The sequence below is a fragment of the Lipophrys pholis genome (genome assembly GCF_963383615.2).
Source record: "Lipophrys pholis genome assembly, chromosome: 3".
Taxonomy (NCBI): domain Eukaryota; kingdom Metazoa; phylum Chordata; class Actinopteri; order Blenniiformes; family Blenniidae; genus Lipophrys; species Lipophrys pholis.
The window spans coordinates 26,825,945-26,845,127 of NC_137627.1; the positions used below are offsets into that span (position 1 = coordinate 26,825,945).

The following is a 19,183-nucleotide window of genomic DNA, read 5'->3' on the forward strand; positions in this document are numbered from 1 at the left end:
GGTCAGAACAACAAGGCAACAACAGGCCGGGCCGCCGGAGCTATACAATATCTACCAGTAGATTCAGTTCAAAATGTTCAACTTTCTCTGTTTCTTCTCGCTGCGACAGGAGAGTCTCTCTTAAACATAGGAAACAAAATTAAAACCATCTAAAAATGTTTCTCTCCATAAAAGCTAGTGAGAGCTTGATGGAGCCACTCCAGAGCAGCTGTAGAGCCACTCCAGAGCAGCTGTAGAGCCACATGTGGCTCCACAGCTGCAGGTCATAGACGTTTGCGGTCAAAGATCCAGTGAACAAACTTTCATCAGGATTATTTCTGTTGTTTCTTAGCAACACAAAAGAACACACTCTGCACACAGAGCTTTAAAACAGAGCCACAGGACAACAGTGGACTTTCCCTTCTGTTTCTCCACCATGAATTACTCATCAGACCACTAAGAGCCTGCAGTTGTGTTCAGAGCAGATAAAGTCCACATCTGTGGGATTAACCCGCGGTGTCAGCACACATCAGTTATTCTGGGATGCAGCCGATCCCTCCAGTGTCTGGGTGACATGCTGCTCAGTGCTGCTCTGTGTGCGCCGTGGAGCCGCCCCACTCAGGATCCCTCCCATCAGGAACTCATTACTGTTATTACACGCTGTAAAACATCTCTTCCGATATGTGGATGGAATGGCGTGCGTGTAAGTGGCAGAGCAGCATTAAGAATGTGATGCATGTAGTGTATTGTGACGTCCGTCAGGCGTTAGCTGGGTTCAATCTGCCGCCGCCGCCCGGCCGCTCCGGGCCACACCCTGGAAACCAAGCCGTGTGCATCCATGACAGCGTCTGACTGTCACAGACAAATTGAGAGCAGGATCCGGTAATGCTTGTACACGAGAGGGAAAGCACACATGGTTACTGTTCGTGTCGAGTGGACAGGATCAAACGTTTTCATTCAACAGGCCTTCAGCTGCACGTCGGAGCAGCCCGTTCAGTTCGGCCAGAGAGGAAAAGCCGTTTGTGTGAGTCGCTCGTCAAGGAGCTGAAATGACATACTGGCACTGAGAAGAAAGACATTAGGACAAATCATGGATCCAGCTTCCAGGATGGGAGTCTGCACCCTGTGGGGGAATGGGCTGATAGAAAACACACCTGGCACAGGTGGTTTTACAGTCTCACTGTGCAAACTCAAAGGCTGCATGCCTCTGTGCACGGCGGTTCAGACTCAGAACTCAGAGCGACGATCCAAGACTGCACGCTAAGTCATAAATAAAAGGTTGTGACACTTTATCAGACTGCTGGTGATTCTCAGCAGGTTTTCAAACCGATTTTGTTCAAAGTACTTCTACACCACAGATAAATGCTTCAACCACTAAACAACTGAACTCAAGTGTTCGTGCAGCGTGTTCCTGTCAGTCACCTTTGTTTCTTCACAGCTTGGATGGCTGAGAGTCCGACGTCCTCGTGAGGAAACGTGAAATAATTCACCAGTGATAATCTGCCTGTTAGCACTTTCAAAAGACACTACTTATGTACTTGTACCAATGAGAAGAAGCAGTGCGACAACAGCTGAGATCACGTAAACGCTCAGTGGTTGTGTTTTAACCTCATAGTCAGTCAGGTTGTGGCTTTGAGTCCCAGTCAGACCTTTATGAGTGAAGTCTTCACATGTGTATTTTCTTCAAAGTCTCTAACTTCCTCCAACAGTCCAGATAGGCAGTGGAGGTCATGGGCTCCCTGAACTGGTTCAACTAGTACAGAAGATGGAGGGAAAGTTGATCCAGTTGTGTCTCATTGTCCTGTTGTGCAAATGTTTGGGTCAGGATTCAGGGTTTCATCACTCACGACACTTTCCAAGTGAAAACTCCTAACACAACTATAAAACAACCAAGTCCAGGAGAATATGGACAAGGAGTCATGACACCATGGACGAAACATGATTCTGATTGGCTCTACTGAGCTTGTGCAGAACTAGTTACTACGGCCGTCATGTGAAAGTGAAGTAGCAGTGATTCTGCCGTCTACTCTGGACGGAGTCCGAGTGCTTACAGAAAGTGTAATTTATGCCGGTTTCAACAGAGACAGAGTCAGAGTGTTTTTGAAAAGTTCCTCCTTGGGAGTCATTTTCAAAAAGTTGCGTTTTCAGTGGCGCATGGCACCGCTGTTGTGGAAACCTTGCTGGTGATTCTACCTGTGACTCCAGCGTTTTGTGTACCCAGCACTTGTAATGGATCAGAACAGAAACACTTAGTAAGTGTAATTGTTCCGGGCCAGTACTTTTGTTCTGGACTATTTTCTCTTGTCGTTTTCTTGGTGAATATTGGTTTTGTATCAGTTCTGCATGTGGCTGCTCCTTTACACTTTCCTCTGGCCAAGATAACAGGTGAACATTGTCTATAGTAATCTGCACTTTCTCATTTTCACGACCGTATACTGTTAATTGTGTTAAATCAGCTTTATAGGTTTTAAAGCTAAGTATGTGATGTGTGCTGCAAACCTCTTAGCCAGGTCACCTTGGAAAAGAGGGTTTTCTTTTCCTGCTTAAATAAAGGTTAAGAAAGACAATCTTCATCTTTTTCACTATGATCTTCATGTTCAGGCGGTGTAGAAAAATGCGAATGCTATTAGGAATGTAGGAATAAACACACGAGGAAAGAGGTGAAATCTCTCTATTAAATGTTCCAACCAGTCTCCTCTGCTGCAGAGTCTTGCTGCTGTTTGGGGAGACGTCTGGCAGTAAGTAACTGCAGAACACATCAGTGACCTCCAGATGAACACCGACCCTAATTAGCTTAAGAGTCTTTTCAAATTCATAGTGTAGTGAGGGAAAACCACAGCGTGAGTTTAATACATCCTGCAGATGTTGACGGGCCTGTGTGGATACTGTCTTTGTCATGGTGGGTATGCAGGAAGTGGCAGCTTCTTACTTTAGCTCAGGAAACCGAATACAAACCACACTGTTACTATTCCAGCTAACATGCAATGTGCCACACTGTGGTGTTATCGTAGCCTGCTGCCGCCACCCGTGCCCACCCCCTCCAATGCCCCCCCTTTAATGCCCCAACGCTGCACAGGGCAAAACTGTTGCACTAATCCATGCAGAGGCAAAGAGTGCTGGTTCACATAGCTGCGAGTCCATAATGGAGGATTTGCATAATGAAGCAGCTGACAGTTAGCTTCACTGTGACGAGCTTCCATGACTGCAGTGTTTATGTAAACTACAGTACTTTCATTTATTCAAACATAGAGTAGGTGTAAATGAGTAAAGTGTTTCCGAAGTGTATTTGTTTGGATTAATCTGCGTGTTTGGTGAAGGTGAAAAGTTTAACAGAAAATGCATGACAAAGCAAATCTAAAGAAGACGTCTGGGAATACCTGACAAAGTATTTGATTCCTTCTGAAAATATCATCTGTGAATGAAAATGACCAAAAGAGTTTTCTTTATGTTCATCTTCTTCTTTTATCTGCCCTCTTTCAGGACAGACACACAGGTTTTACAGTGGACAACTTTCCTGATGCAACCTGGCCATGTTGGGGTTACATCTGGAGCCACATGTGGCTCTACAGGGTCTACTCCTCTGGAGCCTCTTGTGGCTCTACAGGGTCTCCTTCTCTGGAGCCACATGTGGCTCTAAAGGGTCTCCTCTTCGACAGCCACATGTGGCTGTAAAGAGCTCCTTCTCTGGATCAGAGGGGCATGTGTAGTTGCTTCATGAAGCTTTAACTAAATTATATGGAAATAAACTGGTCAATTCATTTTCACAGGAGACAATATTTCAGCATGTCTCCTCTGTCCCAGTTGAAGGTCTAAATGTGAGATTTAGGTTCATTGACATGACAATTGAGTTGAAGTGAAAAACACATCAGTTTTGAATTTTTGATTCAGAAAAGTTTGTGTTTACACAGCAACGTTTTGAAAAAGATGTCATTGACATATTGGGCCACGAGTTGGCGTTATTGATGGTTTTTGTAATGAAGTGCTTTTGTGTAAGCAAGACTGAAAATGGAACATAAGCTTTGCGTTTTTACTTGAAATGGTTGCTGTGTAAACTGAGCCTTAAACTAATGAAAGGTCGATAACAGTGTCTGCCTATCACTTCAGCAGAGAAATGTTGAGTTTTGCGTTTTCACTTGAAATCATTGCAGTGTAAACGGGCTCTCATTCACTTCTTGCATTAGACCAGTTGAAGGTCACACTGATCAGGTGAATCCCGTTCTGCAATGTCACTGTGAGGCGGCGTGCCGGCTCGGTCCTGAGTCCACCGGGTCTTATGGGTCATTTGTATATCAGATTATTTATCCAGCGCCGGCTGCAGGCGAGCAGAGCGGCGTGCTGGAGCACTGAGCCTCACCTCCATGTCATATGAACCAGTCTGAACCCAAAGGAACCTTCAGAAGCGCTCTGGCCTTTTCTGGAGCTCCTATCAGTTCATGGGTAGCAGCCACTTGCCCACCCAGCTGGCCTTTTCGCCACCATCCGCTTGCCCAGCTGGATCCTCCATGTTGCTGTTATTGTAGGCGCTGTAAGCCGCTGAACACCCCAGTAAAGCCCTAAAGGCCCTTTCTAGTGCTGCCTAATCCACCTCATTGTATGACGCCTAGCAGCTATTCAGCACGTCTTAACCTCTCACGCCCCCGACACAATCCCCTGGCGCTCTAATGTTGGGGCTCTTTTCCTGCGGGGCCGATGTCACAAGGTAAAGTACTGTGGTTATTTACAAGCAGGTTTTGTGCAGCGTGATGAGCAGAGAATACCAGGCTGGAGGGAGGCCAACCAAGACATAGAAACCACTGTCTGATCAGGCTTTCACAGAACGGCTCATTCAACAGAATAATATCACACATAATACACTACACTCAGTCGTTAACGTGAAAAATAAAATTGTTGATGTCTGAAAGCTTAATATGAGTTATGAAATTAAGGATGTATTAGACCAGGAGTGTCAAACTAATTTTTTCAGTGGGCCGGACCAGAAAAATATTTGCTAATAATCTTAAAATACACATTTCTGGACAACAACATGAAAAATTCCTTTAGTTAATGCAAACAGGTATTATACATGTTTGAATCACCTCAACAAGTGGGAGAATTTCAAAGGAAATACATGTAATCTCAACATAAAGCTGTTTTTAATAATCAAAAAACAGGGAAATATGAAATGAAGGCATTTCTTAGCCTGCAAGTTCACGTGCATGTTTTTGTGAATTCAGCCACATGGAAAGCTTTGACGATATTACAGCACCTCGGACAGCAAGATATCTTCACTGTTACACCACCGGTCCCTCAGGGTTATGTCTACTAGAGCTACTCAAACAACCCCAGTGGTTATATCAGAAACAGGATTTATTTTGAGTAAAATTAAAGTTGATGTATTTTAATAATGTCTTCCTCTGGACCAGAATGGACGTCTGGCAGGCCGACAGGAGTTTGACACTCATGCAGTAGACGGTGTCACAGCTCAGGATTCACTGGTACCACTTTTTAAAGGATGAATACAAGTACAAGTACTGAACTTTAGCTAATTGCCGATACAGAGTACCGATATGACTATTTATTTAATGGCATTACGCCTAATTTGTACTTGATTTACAAATGAAACAAGAAGGCTATGCGTTGCACAGACCATCTCCACACAGCCTCTGCATTGATGCTAAGTCAGCTCCACCAACCTCGGAAACAAGGGTATCAGTCAGACTTTAATCATTTTTAGCATGTAGCATCGCTGGTGTGTGAGCTCTGAAACTCTTTAGCATGTAACATGTAGCATCTCTGGTGTGTGAGCCCTGAAACTCTTTAGCATGTAGCATGTAGCATTGCTGGTGTGTGAGCCCTGAAACTCTTTAGCATGTAGCATGTAGCATTGCTGGTGTGTGAGCCTGAAATTCTTTAGCATGTAGCTTGTAGCATGGCTTGGTGTTATGTTCAGAGCTCTGAGCCGTTAAACTACTGATTGTCATTGGGCTCTGCTGGTCATGGATATTAAAGAATCCCATAGCCGTTGACATCGCTCATCCTCTCTTGTCTACCTGCTGCTGACCGTGCTGATTCATGATGTCATGACAGGTTGGATCGGGAAGTATACTAGGTGCAGCATCGGACCTGATACTGGTATCGGTGTGTCCCTACCTACAACTGTTGCAGTGAGGAGAAGAAATATTCAAACACATGTCAAAGTAAAGACTTGTTGGTTTCATTCTGGTTGTGTGGACTCTGGACATCAGCGTCATGTTTGGTGTGGTCAGAGATCGTGGGCCTCCAATCATCCATGGTTCTGTGTGATGTCCTGAATGAGAAATATAGAGTTTTTTCTAGTTTGGTCATTAGACAGATTCAGGAAGATGAATTTGGTAGTGAGTGAACGAAGGAACAAAGGAAGAAAAGTTTTGCTGATTCTGGAGACCTGGCCTTGCAAAATCCGACAAAAACCCATAAAAGATCACAGCAGCAAGTTATAATTTCATCAGCCAATCAGATCATGGGGAAAGATTCCAGTCTGCACCCTGGGCTGTGAATAGGCCCTAATCCTCTTACACTTTCACACAAACACACACACAGATTCCAGTGTAGACAGGATTTTCATAAAAACATACAAGCTAGATCTCAAAGGCAAGTACAACAAACAGTGTGGTGAAAACGAAAAGGGTGAGGTTGATACGAAATCAGGGAAATTCTGGAAGGTCCACGCAGCTCCAGCTCTGTCAGAACATAGATGATGGAATGTGGAAGAAAGCTGGATCGCCTGTCCCCAACCTTATCCAAACCCTTCAGGTTAGAGTTATATCAGGGTTAGGGGTTCTGGGTTGGTGTTATTGAAGGGTTTGGATAAGGTTGGGGACAGGCGATCCAGCTCTGTCAGAACATAGATGATGGAATGTGGAAGAAAGCTGGATCGCCTGTCCCCAACCTTATCCAAACCCTTCAATAACACCAACCCAGAACCCCTAACCCTGATATAACTCTAACCTGAACTTCTCAAACTTCAACAAGCCTAACCCTGCAAAAATCCTAACCCCTAACTCCTAACCCTAACCCTGCAACAATCCTAATCCCTAACACCCAACCCTGCAAAAATCTTAACCCCTAACTCCTAACCCTGGAACAACCCAAACCCGTAACTCCTAACCCTGCAATAACTCTAACCTATAACCCCTAACCCCTAACTCGTAACCCTGAAATAACTCCAACCTTAACTCCTAACCCTAACCCTTAACTCCTAAACTTAACCCTGCAAACATCATAACCCTTAACTCCTAACCCTAAAATAACCCTAACCCAACCATAACCCTTAAATAACCCTCAACCTACTGTAACCCAAAGAGATGTTAATCCTACCACAACCCTACAATAACCCTAATCCACCCATCCATCCATCCATCCATCCATCCATCCATCCATCCATCCATCCATCCATCCATCCATCCATCCATCCATCCATCCATCCATCCATCCATCCATCCACCCACCCATCCATCCATCCATCCATCCCTGACTTCCATGAGAGACCACTTTAACCCAGAGTAACAAAATATTTATTGTAGCTGATTGTTTCAGTTTTTTTTTTGTAATTTTAATTTTAATTTAATTTTAATATGAACAGTCATGGGAAGATTTTGCTTTATTATCAATCCCTTGGGATGACTCCGTCAGGGAAATTTGAGCATAAATATATACAGGTACTGAAGAGTACCTGTACAGTAATGGTTTTCATTAACTTAAAACAGTAACATTTATACAACGTCTGACCTTATGGGTTTGACATACTCAGTCCACTTTGACCAGATCTTGTAAAACATGTCCCTTTGAATCCTGAGAGTGAATGAAAGTTTTTCCATAATGTAGATTTCTTGAATTGTATTGACCCACTCTTCGATGGTCGGAGGGTCCGGTTTTAGCCACTTCCTGGTTAAGGCTTTCTTACTCGCAACCTCTTGTCCTTATTTCTTCAGTTGGTAACATCTGCATAACCCAAATACACGTTCTCAAAATTGCAAGGCATTTTACTGCCAAATACTTGATTATTATGGCCACATATTTGTGACCAATAAGGGTTTGACAGTGGGCAATGTGAAAATGATTGGCGGATGATCCACAGAGCCTCCATCATAAGCCTCCACTACCCTGGTGTCTCTTTTGAATAGGTGTGATAAAGTACCTCACTATATTCTTCCAACAAAACTCTCGCCAGGTGTTAGAACCAGTCGTGCTCCATTGTAATTTGTATATATTCACCCAACCTTCATTTGAGATTTGTATATTACCTGCCATTTCCCATCTCCTCTTAATGTACTCTGTGTTAGGTTTCTAATGCCTAACCTGTAAGTATCTATAGAAATCGTCTTGACCTAAATGTTTCTGTGTTTTAACCTTAATCTCACCGCTTGATGCATCTCTTTCTGATTAGTGCTCCCACGTTAAATTCTAGCCCTTCCTCTCTTTTGCACACGCACACATGCGCGTATGCATGCATGAATGCACGCACAAACACAAACACACACACAAAGGTAAAAACTCCTACTGTGCATCTAACCCTGGATCTCTCAGCAGTTTTACACCTAATGAATGTTTCCTTCATGTATCCTGACCTGACCCAGGTTCTATTCAGAGGTTCATCTCAGAAGTTCTACGCAGAGGATCCGTAATAAAACACACACTGTACCTCAGTGTTAAACACAGTCATGCATTCAGTCACTGTCATCAGCGTTTTACCACAACTCCTTCCCAAATAAAAGGTTAAAAAAACTGGATAATGACTTTAAGAAAGGAAATTATAAAAAAACAAAAAACAAAAAAAACAAAACATATAATAAAGGTTGTGGACATGTTTTGACCAGTGAACAACTTTCAAAAAATCATAAAACCAGAAATCTTGATGAACTTCAGTACATTCAAGTATTTGTTTGAATGTAAAAGTTTTCACATGAAAGCATGTCAGCATCATTCTGTTCACCGTTTTACTGATTTGTGAGATGAGAAATGTAAAACACATGCAAGCTGATTTAATGAACTTACTTCAGAGACGTACAGTTATTTTTCTTCATGAAATCAGTTGTTATAGTTCCTATATATGGATGTGAGAGAAGAATTTGGTAGGAAGGTTGACGTACTGGTGGATGGCTCATCCAGCACTGAAAATACAATCTGGTCTGGATGTAAGTGGTGAAACTGGACATACAGTGATCATACAGCCACCAGCTCATCTTACACTTCTAGCTGTGGTACCATGGCGGCGGCGCTACGTGCCACGGGGCTGTGGCTTTCTGCAGTGACATAGCAATGTCATCTCCGGGGAAATGATATTTTAATCCATGAGTGATGATTTTTTCTCCCTGCATTTCATCATTTCACAGGTCCCAGAGAAGATTAGCTGTGCCAAGAGAATAAGATCTAATGTGTCCTGACTACAGTGGCACATGATGATAATACCAAAGGCTCTGCTGCAGACAGCAGCACCACTGTGGTTTCTGAAGAGCTCAGGAGGAAATGAGTCCTGGAATTACTTCTGGCCTACTTCTCTGCATGTATGAGAAAATCTCCAGGTACAAACACTGTGGAACCGCTGAAGTCTGTGAGCATCAAATATATGATGTTTGCATATTAAAGCATGTCAGCATCAGTATTTGAGCCTCTGGCCTGAACGATCCTTAGAAAGCTATCCAGTTGGACGACTGAACCCACATTAGAGGGGAAAGCTCATTAACATCCACCGGAGATCATCGTGATGGTCTGTGAAAAGCCAGGCTTAACACACCCTCCTGTGTAGGGGACGGACACACACACACACACACACACACACACACACACACACACACACACACACACACACACACACACACACACACACACACACACACACACACACACACACACACACACACACACACACACACACACACACACACACACACACACACACACACAGGAGAGATGGCGTGTGCAATCCAGAGCCGAGCCGATCACACTCTGTGAATCGCTCAGATTCACAATAGTTTCTGGAAACGTGACTCAGAGTGCTGGTCATGAAGCTGGTGTGTCTATGGCTCTGCTGGTCTGGTCTGGTCTGATTTCACCAAGGTTGGTAGTTTGATCACCGGTCTCTCTATCTACATATGTAGAAGTAACCATGAGAGACACACTGATGAGCAAAATGGTTCCAATGATGTGCAATTGCATTTCATGATGGCCAGTACCGTTTCTATGAGTGGTTGAATTTTACACATTCTATGGCCTTTAAAAAATGTTTGCATTAAAATCCCTACCCGCTACCTAAACCATTTGAATCCCTACCCCCTACCTAAACCATTTGAATCCCTACCCCCTACCTGAACCATTTGAATCCCTACTCCCTACCTGAACCGTTTGAATCCCTACCCCCTACCTGAACCATTTGAATCCCTACCCCCTACCTGAACCATTTGAATCCCTACTCCCTACCTGGACCATTTGAATCCCTACCCCCTACCTGAACCGTTTGAATCCCTACCCCCTACCTGAACTATTTGAATCCCTACTCCCTACCTGAACCGTTTGAATCCCTATCCCCTACCTGAACCATTTGAATCCCTACTCCCTACCTGGACCATTTGAATCCCTACCCCCTACCTGAACCGTTTGAATCCCTATCCCCTGCCTGAACCATTTGAATCCCTACTCCCTACTTGAACCATTTGAATCCCCACCCCCCTTCCTGTTAAAGGGAAGATTTTAATTTCCACTCCTGTTTATGCTTGCTTTTGTTGGAATTCAGATTTAGTCAAGAAATCATTGAACAGTAATCACATCAACATGTTAACCAGTATATTAATGCTCTTTTAGCCATATGAAGTTATTTAATCATAAAAGCAACAAATCATTTTCTTTGCCTGTTTGTGTAATTTTGTAGCTGAAGAAACAGGAGCTCAGCAAAAGACTCTTGACATTGGAAATTGTCAGCATGACTCTGAGACTGAGTGAAGAACAATTTAAAAATGTGACACTTATTTAGTAAAATCCTTAAAATGTGTGACACATGAATATGCATCATTGTGTTATATTGTATTAAGATTAATTAAGCACAGCCAGAAACACTGGAAAAACTTTTCCAAAGAAAAAGAAAATAATCAGTAAAACATGGAGGAGATGCTGATAGCAAGTGATGCAGTCAGGTCATTCTCGAGGCCGTTCTCTATTATCCTGTACCAAACAATAAAAGAACTATGACTTCTGATTTAGGTCCCATTTACACAGCGTTTCAAGTGAAAACGCATGTTTGTGTTTTTGTTTCAAAAAAGTTTTGTTTTGATACTGCAACATTTTCAAAATGATATCTGTTTTCATGAATATGTCAAACACTGAAAGTGATGTAGTTTCCATGTTGGTCCACTAGTGGGTGCTGTTGTTAGTTTTAGTACTGAAAGCACACGCACATGCAGCAGAGAACAATGGGCGCTAAACATTAACACTGGGAGAACATGGACATTCTCGTGGACAGACCACCAAGTTGGATTACGGTGACTATCCAAATAAAACTACCAAGATGGATTGACATTACAATGACTGTCAAAATAAAAGTACCAAGTCCAGGAGAATATAGACTGGGAGTCATGACACCATAGAGGAAACTGTGTTCTTATTGGGTCTACTGAGCATGTGCACAACTACTAATTACTATGGCTGTGGTGAACATGTGCAGTAGCAGTAGCAACGTTTCCAAGTGTTTCCAGAACGTCTTGTTTTCCCGTTTACATGATGATGGAGTCAGAGAATTTTAGAAAAGTTTCATTTTGGGTGCCGGATGGACTACTAAAAACACTATGGGAGTTTTGTAATTTTTTCACTTGAAATGGTTGTTGTGTAGACGGGGCCTTCGGAAGATCAACAAGAGGAGTGACACTCCACAGCTTTAAAGTACCGTCACAGACTCAGCAAGATGCTGAATGAACCTTCAGCTCACACCAGCAGTGTCCAGCTCCCAGGCTGCAGCACAGCCTTGAACTCTGCAGAGTGAACACAGCCAGCAGCCCGGCACATGAATCATCTACTCAACAGGTTGTGTGATTAAGGAACAAATGAAAAAGAAAGTAAGTGATTCATGGGGCTAATTCAGGCTCCCGCATGGGGACTTTCTCCTCGTCCTCTCTGACCGTATATTCTGAGCTTCAGCGCTCCATAAGCCCAGCTGACCACAACTCTCCCAGCGGCTGCTCATTAGAGTGTGTTATAAAGGGTGCCAACAACAGGCCGGGACACTCCTGACACTCCATGTGGGCCGCTTTGAATTAGCTCCTTAATGAAAACCGAGTGGTGACCCGGGCCGTTACCCAGAGCAGACTGACAGCCGCCTCACCACCCAACCCTGTCGGAGCTGCTTTTATGGGCCCGACGTGGTACGAACGTACCAACAGAGAGCTGCAACACATCCACACTGCTGCACTGTCCCAACGACTCAACAAACATTACATGCAACTGTTTTACATTTCTGAATTCAAAGACAATGAGGAACACAAACCTCATAGGTCAGCTCAACTGGAGAGCCAACTGTTTTAACTGTATATCCTATTCCACCAGCTCACTCTCTGGATACACTACCAGTGCGATGTTCCTCACCTTACTTACCTACCTTACCACCACCAGAAGAACCAAGTTGCCCACTTTCATTTAGTTTTCATTATTCTATACTTCAGTTAGATGGTGAGGATTGAACAAGGACATAATCCTTGGTTCCTCACTAATTGTCATTTTTAGATGTTGTGTTATAAAAAACAATGAACAAATGTTTCAAACCTTGCAGCCTCAATCCAAAACTAACAGAATTTGCTGTGGAGACATGTAGTATATTCCATTATTAACCGTGCTCCGGTACGGTCCATAAACACTATGAGCCGAACGAGTTGTGGATTCAGTGAGACCTCTGAAGGTGCCCAGAGGTATTTGGCACTGATACCAGCAGATCCTGGTAGGCTTTGTGCAGAAGAGTAGCCAAGGACTTCCTGTTGCCTGGTCCTAATTTGTTCCTGTTTGAAGCACCGCTGTGACACTGATGAATGTGCCAGAGATGTTTCAAGCCAGATTTCTGGTTATAAGAGTGTATTAAAACCACTCAGGTTCATTTCTCCTGTAGCCCACTCAGTATAAGAGAACAATCCACAACATTTTCCAAAGCTTGACCTGTGCAGTTGCTGTGTTGAGACATGTTGTGAAAGCTGAAATAAGAGGAAGGAGTAACATCGAACCAATCAGAGAGCTCACTTAGTGTGCAAGTCTGAAAAGATGATCTTCAATGATTTTCACAGTCAATAGATTTAAGTTGGATTACACATCTACAAAGCCCCTTTTACACCACGTTACATTTCAGAAAGGTTCTGCATTTACACAGCAGTGTTTTGAAAATGATGTTCATTTTCACGTCAACAGCAGAAACACTTAAAAACAAGGTAGTTTCCGTGTTGGGCCACTAGTTGGTGTTGTTGTTTGTTTCAGTAGTGAAAGCACACACACGCAGCAGAGAACAATGAGCTCTAAACATTAACAATGGGAGAACACGTACATTCTAGTGGACAGACCACCAAGTTGGATTACGGTGACTGTCAAAATAAAACTACCAAGTTGGATTACGGTGACTGTCAAAATAAACTACCAAGTCCACTAGAAAATGGACTGCGAGTCATGACACCATCGGGGAAACTTTGTTCTGATTGGCTCTACTGAGCATGTGCAGAACTACTAATTACTAAGATTTGTATTTGCACTTGCAATTTGCAAACAAGATCTTAAAGACAAGGTCAAGGTACCTGTGAATAAATTTGTTTTGCAGGAAGTGGTTGCATTTTGTGTGCTCTAACAAACAAAACACACATTGAACCACACAGCTGCTTGAGTGACAAAAGAAAAACAACACAAGTGCTCATAATTCCACCATTCACCAATATTTTGTGAAAGGATAAGTAAAAAAGACAAAACAGACCCAACTAATGAAGCATAACACAGTCAAGATTGTTCGGTCAATGTCAATTTGGAAACAGTGAAAGTGCTGATGTTCCTTTTAGCAGACAGCACCTAGGCATTGTTATGATTGCACCTTAAATTAAAGAGACTGTCTTGTTTTGTGAAATCAATGACCATATCTTTTGTTCTGGATGTGTTCGGTTCACACCACTGGACAAAGTCATCAATAACTGGGCCACGACTGGCTTCGCCCTCTTTGAGTGGAGTCACAATAAGAGTCGTCTGCGTACTTGATGATGGTTCCATTGTCATGTCTGCTCGGATACATCCTCTATATCAGGGTTCCCCAATTCCGGGGAGGACCGGTGTCCTGCATGTTTTAGGTTTCTCCCAGTTAGTTGCAACACACCTGAATGCAATAAGGGCCTCAGTACTTAGCTTTTTTACAAGGTTGACGGTGACGTCAACATCAGATTGAGGTGTGCTGAAGCTGGGAGAGAGCTAAAACGTGCAGGACACCAGCCCTCCAGGCCTGGAATTGGGGAACCCTGATCTATACAGTATATATGTATAGAGGATAAATAATAGAGGCAACAGCACACAGCCTTGTGACGGAGAACACTGGGTCACACTGAACCTGGCCTATTCTGCCTCTTTGAGACGCGTTTATTATCACTATTACCCGGTTGATGAAATGATGGCTGACAATAGTTCTGGAGGAGGCTAGTTGAATTTCGCTTTTCTACAGAAATCAAAAATGCACGAAAGAGATTTTCAAACTGCGAGCATCACCAGTAAGCACATTCAAAGACTTGTACCTGCGTAAGCACTTCATGAGCAGACTGCTTATGAGAGGAAACAAACTTTGCTTTGTTCACCATCAAAATCTCCCCATCTGAACACACACACATACACACACTATGGATTTATGTCCTTTGACAAGCATGTTGTGAGACCCCCACGTCAATAAGTTTGGACAGGAGGGCTGCTCTCAGCGGAAAGAGGCTGCTGGTGTTAGTGTCCACTAAGAAAAGTGATGAGCAGCACAGCGTCAGGAGGCTGTCACTTCTCATCACATCACATATCTGACCAGCTCTACAGTCCACACACACTGCAGGTAAGGCTCGGCGTCCAGCCTCAAACTGCTGCTTTATGGCTCAGACTGATGGTACAGAGACTCCAGGGGTCCGCTGCACGTCCCATAGCCAAAGCACTGGACACAAACACTATTTCACATGTATTGGGGGTCAAAGTGAGGTTAAGGATAGGTTTAAATACTTAAAGGATGTGCTGGTTTATTTTCATGGAAGGAGAACAAACACTGAGATTACATGTGGAGTCAAATGTTTTTTAGAGATTAAGTTTATTTGGACATTTCACTGTATTTTGCACCAGAAGGTTTCATTACCTGTAGTTATTGTCTGGTTTTGTGAAATTTTAACACTATTTTATCACTCAGAATTAAATTGGCCTCTTTGTGGCCCCTGAACTAAAATGAGTTTGACACCCCTGATCTAACACGTTTTTGGACTGTGGGATGAAACGGACAGACCTGGAGAAAACCCATGCTGAGGGAGAACATGCAAACTTCATACAGAAAGGTCGAGGCTGGATTTGAACCTCTTCTCTCTGACTTTAATCATTCATTTTGCATTTCTGGTGGCTTGTCTGCACTGTGCTGATGCTTTTGGCACTATAACAACGCACTCAGACTTTCCTACAAGTTCAGTTCAACAGAATACAGATTGTGCTCATGCCATGTAGACTGAGATACAAGCATGATGGAGCCCGGAGCCTCTAATAGCTCAAACTGTTCTAAATCTCTGCAGGAAAAGTTCATTTTATAGTGTGAGAGTGTAAAAGTTCCGGTCTGGTTAGGTTCAGCCTCAAAAACATTGTGGGGAGCATGCAGGAAACATCAAAGTCTGGATTTAAATGCCTATTTTATTAAGGTTAAGGGACCTTTGTTGTCAATCACAAGAAGCACTTGGTTAAGATTAAGACATGATTGTGGTTACAGTTATAGGAAAACAATAGTGACTGTTGGGTGAAAACCAGACACGAATGGCAGTCTCGTGTTAAAGTTGGACAGATTGTTGTCATCTGCCTGCAGACTTTATGACTCTACAACAACATCTTCCTCACTTCCTGTGGACAACTTTAATAATTACTGTGGCCGGTTGTGGGCTTTGGGGCTTGAACGTGAACATATGTTGTATTTTAACATTTGTTGATATGACAGATGGGGCCATTTCCTTCTGAAATATGTGAGCACTGCCAATCGATTCAAGGTTAAGCGTGTGACCTCACCATCATCACAACCAATGTCGATGAAAAGGCAAAGAATTCTCCACATTTACTGTATATGTTTCTCTGGCATTCTCCACACAGCCTATGTTCATGTGAAAAACCATTGTGCTTGTTGAGTAGAACAGCATAGTGACTTCAGGGTGGTGTTTAGGTCCACTCAGGACTTAAAGTAGTTTTCAAGTAAGTGAGCAGAGCAGAAGCTTGTTTTTGAGTGGCCTCAACCCACCCAGGGCTTCTCAGGTGTGGAACAGCTAAAGTCTCAACCGGCCCGACTTTGACATCAAGTCTTAAGAGTTGGGTGGTTTAATGCCAGATTTTCTAGTTTTAGTCACATTATAAGATGTTATTGCTCACAGGTGTTGATATCCATCGACTTTAAACATCTTTACTCTTCTGCTCATTAGAGGCTCTTTTGAAATCTGGTTGGTTTTCACATATAGTCTTTGCCTGTCACATATATGCAATAAGGGCTCCTTTACAAGACAATGATTTCAAGTGAAAACGCAAACTTTTGTTGTGTTTTGGGTGTCTGTCATACTTTAAAAAAATGTTTGGGCTCCGTTGTCGTGTAGACGGGAGAACACAACACTTTCTGAAAATGCTTGGGCTCAGTCTCGAGTAGATGGCGGAAACTCTGCTCCTGGTCCTGGTCCTGGTTCTGGTCAATTCAAATATTCAACTTGGTAGTTTTATTTTGACAGTCACCATAATAACAATCCAACTTGGCGGTTTTATTTTGACAGTAACCGTATTAACAATCCAACTTGGCAGTTTTATTTTGACAGTCACCGTTATAACAATCCAACTTGGTGGTTTTATTTTGACAGTCACCATAATGACAATCCAACTTGGTAGTTTTATTTTGACAGTCACCATAATGACAATCCAACTTGGTGGTCTGTCCACTACAATGTTCATGTTCTCCCAGTGCTAATGTTTAGAGCTTATTCTTCTCTGCTGTGTGTGTGTGTGTGTGTGTGTGTGTGTGTGTGTGTGTGTGTGTGTGTGTGTGTGTGTGTGTGTGTGTGTGTGTGTGTGTGTGTGTGTGTGCTTTCAGTAGTAAAACTAGCACCAACTAGTGGACCAACATGAAAACTACATAGTTTTCAGAACGCTGCCGTGTAAACATGAAACTTTTCTAAAATGAAAATGCCAAAATGATGGTATGGCAGTGAAGCATGCCACCGTCGAGTTCCCCCACAGAGACGTGGAGTCAGAGCTTCCCGAAAACATACTTCTTTTTATCAAAGTAACTCAAAACGTCACACACACACACACACACACACACACACACACACACACACACACACACACACACACACACACACACACACACACACACACACACACACACACACACACACACACACACACACACACACACACACACACACACACACACACACACACAGCTCCACTATGTGTCTCCCGCCTGTCACCCCGAGTGTCCGGGTGGCTCCTCCTTTATGGGCAGAGAGGTGAGGCAGCACACCTGATTCACATCAGGGGCTTAATCACCTCTCTGCCTCAGATGGATCTAACAGTTTGTCTGCAACTGTAGTTCATCTCCACCACACTAACAACACATTTATAATAAAAAAAGAAAACATGTATTTTAACAAAGTATTTCAGCTTCAGCCTCCATTCATTCATTTTTGTTTTTAACCCTTCTGAGAAAAGCCCTGACCCACAGATTTGTCCTGAAGTTGTGTGTTGCCCCCAACAAAGACCTGCCCCACAGTGCTGGGGCAGCTGCAGGTTAATTGGTAGTACTGGTTGTGCTCCAGTCCAATCTCCAATCCCAACCTAAACAAGCATCAAGTGTCTGACGGTGTAAAAGGTCTGCTTTTCTAAACATGGAGACAAACCCAACCGAGACTGGACATGGATGTCCAAAGGGCGAGAAAATAATGTATGAGTGAGCAACTGAGTCCACTGAGCAAATGTTTTCTTTATTGTAGGACTACTTTTAGTTTGAAAACATCTTGTTGAACACACGTCCTTCAGAAGAAAGATTGGGTGTCAGAAATTGTTCCATTTAACCAGCAGAGCCATATGGTCCACATTAGCAGTTGTTTCAAGATGCTTGTTTTTTATGGCTGGATGCAGGACATGCTTCCACACTGTTCCCCAGAACAATGCGCCTTGAATTTATTCTGTGGCTAATTGTGGCTAACGTGTCTGGATCTCAAATAAAGCAATGTGGAAGATGTGTGATTTGTGATATGCTGCCACTGTCTTGTGCCCTGGCTGTGCCCAGAGGGGCAGATATCTGACACGAGCGGGGCATCTTTCCTGTTGTCTGGTCATGTTTCAGAGTGCCGATTCCACCTAAAAATGATGTGAACAGTCACCGTTGCACCACTCACAACAGAGTTAGATAACTGAATCTGATAAAATGTTAACAGCGTCCCCATTTTTTTCGGTCTAAATGTAGTCACTGTCACAATACACACACATTCAACACACACGTCTACACAAAAACACACACTTGGGTCTCAGCAATGCCTTTGCAAGAACAAGTGTGAAACCACAACAGAAGCAAATGAAAGCAAACTCGTGTTGAACTACAGAGCTGATAAGAAGAACACGAGTCCTTTAGGTGTAACACTAATGTACTCTGGGTACTGGTGTACAGGTTAATCCCAGGAAACACGCCGCAGTCAGCGAGGGGTCAGGAGGGGGAGAGTTCAGCTCCGCATAAAGAGACCTGTGAAAGGCTGCATGTGGCTGAAGAGCTGGATACAAAGAGGAGCCTCTATTAAATATGGCTTGAGTGGAAATGGGACGGATCTGTTACTTGTGAGTTTGAACAATCAGAAAGTTCCTGGGTAGAATAACGTTAGCTTTTAACCTGGGACTTGACCTCTGAGAGCATGATTTCCTTTATCTGCGTTCATGTGACGTACAGCTTTGCTTTCTTGGAGGAGGTCAGACGGAGGTTATGGGAGCACAGATGGAAAGGTTCATT

The 19,183-nt window shown here is 43.3% G+C and overlaps 1 protein-coding gene across 1 annotated transcript in view; it reads right to left on the reverse strand.

Annotated features, from left to right (window-relative positions):
• Positions 1-19,183, reverse strand: part of bcas3 (BCAS3 microtubule associated cell migration factor) — a 415,011-nt gene that overhangs the window by 2,007 nt on the left and 393,821 nt on the right. The window lies entirely within an intron of this gene.